Below are 8,093 nucleotides of genomic sequence, written 5' to 3' on the forward strand. Positions count from 1 at the left end.
TCCACGTAGAGGAAATGGGTTCTGGTGCCATGGGCTGCTTGCTTTGAGTGACAGTGACGGTATGGCGCAGAGGTTCTGTACTGTGACTTCATATTAGACCCACCTGGGCAGCTGTTGGGTTCCTACCCCAACTACTTATATCAGGATCTCTGGCAGCGGGGCCCCGGCACTCAGGAGATTGTAGCTTGTGGCTGAGATTCAAACCACCAGTGTGGAGAGAGGTGCTTCTGGGACAGTGGTCACACCTGAGCCCACTTTTCCCCTTGCTCAATAATAATAATGATGATGATGATTTATAGTGTTCATCCCAGGTGACAGGCTAGGATGGCAGGATGGAAAAGAAGAGGAGCTATATAGGAGTTTATTTAGAAATAAAACGGCTGCATTCTAGGGAAGGGGTGCCATCATCTTCCATGTGGGAGGCTGTGGACAGCAACTTGTGCGGTCCTCATGGTTGAGATGGGTGAAGACCTCCCCTGGGCAGGTCTGGTTGGGTGACGGCAGCAGAAAAAGATGATTATATTGCTCAGCTTGGGTAGCACGCTGACAGTCCCAGGAAGCAACGTGAGGAAGAAAAAGCAGGTGTTCCCTGTTAAAGAGTAGAAGGAAGATGTGCGTGGGGATGGGAGGGGGAGGGGGGAGAGAGAGAGAGAGAGAGAGAGAGAGAGAAATGCACTCTTAGGAATCATCATGTTCAGAATTAAATTTGAAGTTGTTTCTTGTTCTCTTATCTATAAGCCTTTAATAAGACTCCTATATACAACTGCCTTGTATTCTTGTATTAATGGTCTTAAAGGAGTGAAGGAAGGAGAAAACATGTAAGTTAGAGTTCTTACTTAGGTTCAGGGAGGAAAAAATGAATTCCAATTAATTTGGAAGCAGCAAAGGAATTTATTGAGAGAATATTGGGTAAGTTGGTGATATGATGACACAGGGACTTAGAGGAGCCACTTTTCAACCAATGAATAGACATGGCTGGCCTTAGAGACCCTCATGTTCCATCTCATCAAAACGTCCCTTTCCTTCCATCCCTCTGATAAGATAATGGGCAAGAGGTGATTGATGCATGGCTGGTGAAGGGATGGCCCATCTTCTGCATCCTTGGCAGACATCACTAATTGATCTTGGTGCAACTCCCCATGCCCTTTATAGTCCCTGTTCTAGGCAGTCATTAGCAATAGATCACAGATGACATAGAAAATAAAATTTATTTCTATCCCAGAATTAATACGACACCCCCTTCCAAGGTAGCATGTGTGCACTTTAAATGAGATTGTATTGTCTTAGACCAAAGAAGCCAGGATTTCATGCCCTAGGTGTGAAGGGTTGCTTACCTGGGAGTCCAATTCTTCTGATCCTTCTGACGCCCAGGGGCCATCAGATCTGTGGTGCCATTGATCTGTGGTGCCGTTGATTCTTGGGTGGTGCGTCCAAGGAAATCCAAGAGAATAGTTTCTGGGGGGTGTCACAACTTTCTCCTGACCCCTTCTCCATTTGGGGAGGCTTCTCCACTTGGGGAGGCCTGAGCTTACCCCCTCCCCTCCCTCCCCCATCCCCCACCGAGTCTGTAGGCTCTGCTTTGTCCCGACATCATGATGGGTGCTGACCTCATGGGTTCTATCCCAAAGGCCATTATTTGCTAGCTTCACGCCCACCTCTTGTTTCCAATCAGACCCTGGGTGGCAGAATCGTGGGGCTGCCCGTTTGGCTGGGTGGAGAGGGGGCTGGGATCAGACCTAGCCAAAGGCAGAGCTCTTGTAGCCAGCCATCGCCTCAATCCGCCTATTGTGGCCTCCAGGTGGAGTCAATTGGTCTCCTTTTCCCCTGGGTTCCTCCCAGCCTTCCTCATTACTGTTGAGACCTTGTCCCTAGACCTGTCTTTGGCAATTCCCACCAACGGGCTTTTTTTGCAGAGGAAAAGAGAAAAAAGCACGAAGCATTCAGAATCCGAGTGTGGGCGGCATTTATATCCTGAATCATCCCTTACTCGCTGTGTGACCTTGGGCGAGTGACTTCACTTCTCTGAGCTGTCTTCTGTAAAATGAGGATAACAGCCTTCTGCTGGGCTTTTGGGAGGATTAAATGATCTAAGTATTTGGCTCAGGAGTGCGTGGCAAGTACTAACTGCCCAGGATGGGAGACTGTGCTTGCTTCTGGTTATTCCCACCTTGTTGATTGGGACCGAGGTTCTGGGGTTCAGCTTGAGGTGCAAAGTACGGACTTGGACATTCTCTTTTTCCTCCCCTAGAGCTGCTGGAACTAAGCTCTCCTTCATCTCTTCAAGGAAGATAGGACACCAACTTTGTTTTAGCAGAAACAAAACCCAAATAAATCATCCATGAGAGGGACCAGCAAGCTAATAGAATGTTCTTAAAAGGACATTTTATTTTGTCAAATTGCTTTAGTGCTGCTGAACTTTGGTTGCCGTTTCTTTGCAGTATTTCTGGAGGGTTTGTTTGCAGTTGAGGAGAAGGGGCTGCCCTGACATTTGTCCAAGGGAGGGTGCCGCGGGTTTCTTTCCTGTGCTCCCCTCCCTCCGTCTGTCTCTCCTGCCAGCACCCACGCCCCAAACATCGTCACCTCCTTCAATGTGCAGGAGCAGCAGAAACCCCCTGGGTCCTCAGTGGGTGCCACCGTTAGAGCAACCCCAGAACACTCTTGGCCAGCCTAGGGGAGCTGGCAGGACCCAGTCCCGCCCCGCTCCCCCCACCAAAGCATCATCCAGTCCTCTCGTTTTCTGAAAAGCTGTGTGTCAGCACAGGCGTGGCAGGTGTGCTCGCTCCCCAAGACTGCGCCTGTGCCCCAGCATGGGAAGAAAAATGCCGACTCTGAGAGAATCTGGAGTCAGGCGTGCACGCACTGGCCTCGGGTGCAGGAGAGAGTTGGTGGGAAGGATGCGCTGGGAGAGGACCAGGTGGCTGGCACCGCGCTTGCACACGCCTGCCTCGCCAGGAGTGGCCCCCTCCCCCTGCCAAGGAAAGAGGCCCCCATAAGGTGACTGAGAAGTAGGGCAGCTGAATCCTTCCGTTCCTTCCTCGCTCCCTTCCTCCCTTCTTTCCTTCCTTCCCTCCCACCTTTATCTTCCAGCCTTCTTTTTGTTTTACCCTCCCCCTTCCCTCTTTCTTCTTTTCCCTCCTCTCCTCCCTCCCTCTCCCCTTCTCCCCACTGCCCTTCCTTTTCTCCAGCCTCCTGCCCACATTCACTAAGGACCTCCTCAGTGCTCCAAGCTGGACGTAGCTGCGGGAGAGACTCTGCCCCAGCCCCCCGGGAGCTCTCTGCCTCGTGGGGCACTGGGTGGGTGGACAGGTGACAGTGCTGCTGTGTGATCTATGCACTAATGAAGTTCCAGGCCGGTTCTCCTGGAAGCCTTGCTGGGCCCGGAAGGGCAGAGAAAGCCCTTGCAGAAGAGGGGAGATTTGGCCGGGGTCTCTGTGTTTTAGGCTGAGTCAAGAGGGAAGAGATATATTTGGGAGTTTAAGATTTGCAAATGTTAACCACTATGTGTAAAAATAGATAAAGAACAAATTTCTTCTCTATAGCACAGGGAACTATATTCAATATCTTGTAATACCCCCTAATGGAAAAGAATACGAAAATGAATACATGTATATATGTGCATGACAGGGACATTATGCTATACACCAGAAATTGACACATGGTGACGATTATACTTCAATTAAAAAAAAAGAGGGAAGGGCATTCTCAGCAGGGGGAACAGTTCCTACCAAGGCTGGGAGACCGGAAGGGGCTTGGTGTATTTCAGGAAGCTGCAAGGTTCAGGGCGGCCTGAAGGAACAGAGTGTGCTCAGTGACTCTGTGCCTGTGCCTGCCACGTGCCAGTCACTGAGCGTAGTGCAAGGGAGAACAGACACAGTCGCGATGAAATAAGTATCTTTAACAAGCTCAGTCTGATGGGGGAGACGGTCAATGAACACTCAGACTTTAAAATTAGACACAGCTGGGCTCAAGTTCCATCTCTGCCCCTTACTGTCAGTGTGATTGCCAGCCAATTATTTTAGCCTTTCTGGGCCTCAGTTTTCTCATCTGTAAAATGGGAGACAACAGTACCCATGTCACTGTGGAATGTGCTCTTGTATGTGAAAGTATCTAGCACTATGTAGGTTATCCCATTTCACCTTCATGATAACCTTGGAAGGAAAGTACTATAATCTCACCATTTTGTGGGTCTGAAAATAGTAGCTCAGAGAGGTTGACTGACCAGTCCAAGGTCACACAGCCAGTAAAGGTATAGAGTGGAGCTAGAAACTTAGGCAGTCTCCCAAACCTGAGTGTTTGATAACAACCTCCCCAAAGTCAGCATATGCACAGGAAATAAATAAATACATCAGTGAAATGGAGTTTTGCAAACTGGCAAGATCATGGGGATAAACGCAGGGGTGATGGCTCTTCAGAGCTGGGAGGGCCATGGGGACCGGACACTCTTTCTGTCTCTGAGACTTCTCACCATCCCATCAGCTGTACCCTGCTAGCCTGTGTGGGGTTGGTGGGAGAGGAGAAGGGGAAGGAGATAAGGAAAAAGAGGAGGTCGGGGAGGAGCTCTCTGACCGCAGAGCGGTCTGGAGCCCTCTCCTCTGGAAATGGACTCTCTTTCCCCTTCTCCAGATTCCCAGCACCAAGGTGTCTTGGGAATCTGGGCTCCAGCAGAGGCCATCTGGGTGTCCATCCTTGTAACTGTACTTCGGTTCACACGAGACTTTCTTTCTCTTGACACCCTTTCCTCCAGGAGCTGCTGGTCTTTTCAGATCAGCTTTTGTCTGTGAGGTCTCTCAGACTCCCTGGGCACGCTTTCTGAGCCTCTGACTTCTATTTCTCCTCTCTGCTCTCCCTCTATTCCCATCCCCCCCAGAGGGTGAACAGGGGTCCATCTGAGGTCTCAGGAAGGGCTGGAGCACAACTGTAGTCCCGGGTTAAGGATCAGGGACCTCAGAAGATGAGACTATCATTAGAAGGAGGCCTCTTGGTCATTACATGAACTAGACACACGATGGCGCCCTGGGACCACCAAGCACATGCCCCCGTCTCCCCCAGTGGGCTTCTGGGCCATTGTCACTCTGAGTCTCTTCCTTAAATGTTCCATTGGCACCAAATGGTCTCTGCTTTATCTCATCATTGTCGACCTCCCTGCCTCCCCTGCCCCCATTCTCCTCTTGCTGGTCTCTGTACCTATGCTGCTGACCTCTGGGTCTCTTGCTTACCCCCGGCAGACAGGCTCCGGTCCTGTTGGCTGTGCTGGGGAGGAGGGGAGTGGAGAGAAACTAGAGGCTGGCCAAGGGGCTAGAGGTGATAAGGAAGGGATGTCTTATGGGCCTGGTTCTCCATGGACCCAGCCATTTGGAGCTGGGCTCTGGGAAAACTTTAGGAATGGGAAACAGAGCTTGCATGAGAGTCCCATGGGAATCTGGCAGCCCGGTTTGGGGCCTCCAACACAAGTCTCACCTCCTGGAAGTGTGAGAGCCAGAGGTGACACAGAGAAGGATGTCATCAGCCACCAGGAGGCTCAGAGCTCCAGCTGGAGGTGGCCATGATGGCAGACCCAGCTGCAGCCTGCTGTGGCCCTGACGGAGCTGCTGGCTGGGAAGGCAAAGTATGGTCTGAAAACACTGACTTTGATGGAAAAAAACCAAAAAAACAACTCAGGTGAGGTGACCAAGGGAGAATTTTACAAGTGTTCAGAGAGCAGTGACAAGTTAGGGTGATAATAATGATGAAAATCATTTGCTGTGCCCTTAACTGCACGCCAGGCATTGCTGTAAGCCCTTGACACGGATTATGTGATGGACGTGGGCTCCCCTGTAAAAATCAAGCCTGGAAAGGAGACCGACTCTCTTTTAGGGCAATAAAGTCCAGGGTAGATACAGGTTGGAGTGAGATTTCCTGTTGAGCTCTGGCGGATTGTCGGAGGGGAGAGAGAAAAACCTCCTCTTAACTCACAGCGTACACGGGGACCTGTCGTGGCAGCCTCTTCTATTTCTAACCATTTTCTTCCTAGTGGAAGGAACATTCCACAGTTGGATCCTGATTTAATAAGGCAATAACCAGAGATATGCGTTTCAATTGATTATTAAACGTTTGTTTATTAGGGCTCAGTAGCTCTGACCCAAATAGCTGGTAAGCGGTCATTAAACATCAAAGAAGATGTTTCTGTTTATATATTTTGTTTATTTACCATCATGAACAAACATTATTGCATCAATTAAATGTCGATTAGGGGCCATGATTTGAATTAGATTGTCTACATAGTGTCAAATCATTTTCAAGCCTCTTTTGCAGATATAACCCATTTCTGTTTTAATATTAAAATACGGTCTGATGGCAGCGTTAGAGACCGTGCCTGGCTGGGTGCATTTCTAGGGCTGCTCTTTCCTGTTTCGGTGTCTGCTGCCTGGAACCGTGTGACGATGGCATTTGTTCATCATCAATTATTTGTGGGGGTGCCTTTTCTCCATTATGACTCTTTTGGGGGTTAATTTTCTTAAAACACAACACAAAACAATAACCCCCCCAACACAAAATCCTTAGATATTTATCTCCTAGGGTGCAGAATTGAGTTGCAGACATGAAACTGAGTGCTCTGAAATCAGCAGCACTGAAATCAAGGATGATGCAGTGGAAGGAAGACAGGGCTTTCCTAGTCACTGAGTTTAAGAAGCATTGAAACAACATATTTTAGCAGCTTTTTTTCTTTTCTTTATTCTTTAAAAAATTTTTTATACAATTTTAAAGTTTGCACTCCACTTACAGTTATTATAAAATATTGGCCATATTCCCCATGTTGTGCAATAAATATATCCTTGAGCCTGTGTTTTACACCCAATAATTTGCACCTCCCACTCCCCTACCCCTGTATTGCCCCTCCTCCATCACTAGTTCGTTCTCTTTATCTGTGAATCCACTGATTTTTTAAAAACAGCTTTTAAAAAGAGTTCAAAGGAAAACTTAAAGAAATTTCAAAGTTGATGAGAAAAATACTTTAAAATACTGAGATCACATGGAAATCTTCTTGGCTTTTTAAGTCAGAGGACAAAAGGACTCGAAAGAGAAATTCTGGCTGGGATGGGTGTTGTCAGACCAGAATGGAACCTCCCTAGTCCCCAGAATTTGTCTGCCTTCTACTGTGATCACTGGGTTGGGCTCCCCATGGGAACTTGGGGGCCCAGGTCTTCTTAGGTGGGAACCTGAGGCCAAGTGCATGTGACTGAGCCTTCTTCCTGCCCGATGCCCAACTCTGCCCAGAGAGGCTGCTAAGTGAGGCTGCCCTGGGTCAGTCCTAAGGGGTGGTGTGCAGGGTCAAGGGCAGCAGGGCCAGCCAGGCTCAGCCAGGCTCAGGCAAGAGCCACATGGGGGCTGGCTGGGCTCAGCTACTCCCCGACAACTGTGAAGGGGCAGTGCGTGGGCTCCAGGGTGGGGCTTATTCCTGGATAAAGGAAAGAAGGAAAAATGAGGGTGCAGAGGAGAGGGGTGGGGAGTGAGTGACTTGCCTGCAGAGCCCTGTCATTTGCTTCTGGAAAATCTTCCCAAGTGTTTCAAAGAGGAGTTTGGAGATTGAGGTATTGAGACTAAAGCTAAGTTGTGTGCAGGTCAAGTTTCAGACTTATCTGGAAATGTCTGATACACTGTTGGGCTGGAGGGGCGGGAGGCTATTTACAGGAGAAACTGAGGATTCTTATGTGAGCTCCTTCCGGGATAATGTAGAGCCAGGTCAAGAAGCTTATCCAGGTAACAGAACCTTAATTCTTGGAGGAAGGGGTAATTCTGATTACTGCACGAGTTGAGTTCTCTCCTTTCATCCCCTGCCTCGCCCCCTTCAACATTGACTCATGACTGGTTCCCCGTGGGGGAGAGATCATTGTTTCAGTAAAACTTAAGAGTTGTCAGGGAATAAGCAGCTTTATTGTGAGTCTCCTCTGGGGCAGTTAAACATGAAGGGGGAGAGAGGATTTCTTCCCCAAATCACAGTCCCGCACCATGGGGCTTTGAAACCCTTCTGGCCCCAGAGCATCTGCAATGGCTGTAGTTGGCACAGAGCAGGGCTCAGTGGCAGCAGAAACAGTGTCCCAGAGAAGCAGTGGTAC

General features: G+C 49.1%; 1 long non-coding RNA gene across 1 annotated transcript; it reads right to left on the minus strand.

Annotated features, from left to right (window-relative positions):
• Nucleotides 1-346: 346 nt before the first annotated feature.
• LOC140687281 (uncharacterized) lies at nucleotides 347-1,528 on the minus strand. The gene is made up of 2 exons (XR_012061470.1): nucleotides 1,335-1,528; nucleotides 347-589 (listed from the first exon to the last, which is right to left on the minus strand). It is a non-coding gene; the product is annotated as an uncharacterized lncRNA (long non-coding RNA).
• Nucleotides 1,529-8,093: the final 6,565 nt, after the last annotated feature.

The sequence above is a fragment of the Vicugna pacos genome, chromosome 19, assembly GCF_048564905.1.
Source record: "Vicugna pacos chromosome 19, VicPac4, whole genome shotgun sequence".
Taxonomy (NCBI): Eukaryota; Metazoa; Chordata; class Mammalia; order Artiodactyla; family Camelidae; genus Vicugna; species Vicugna pacos.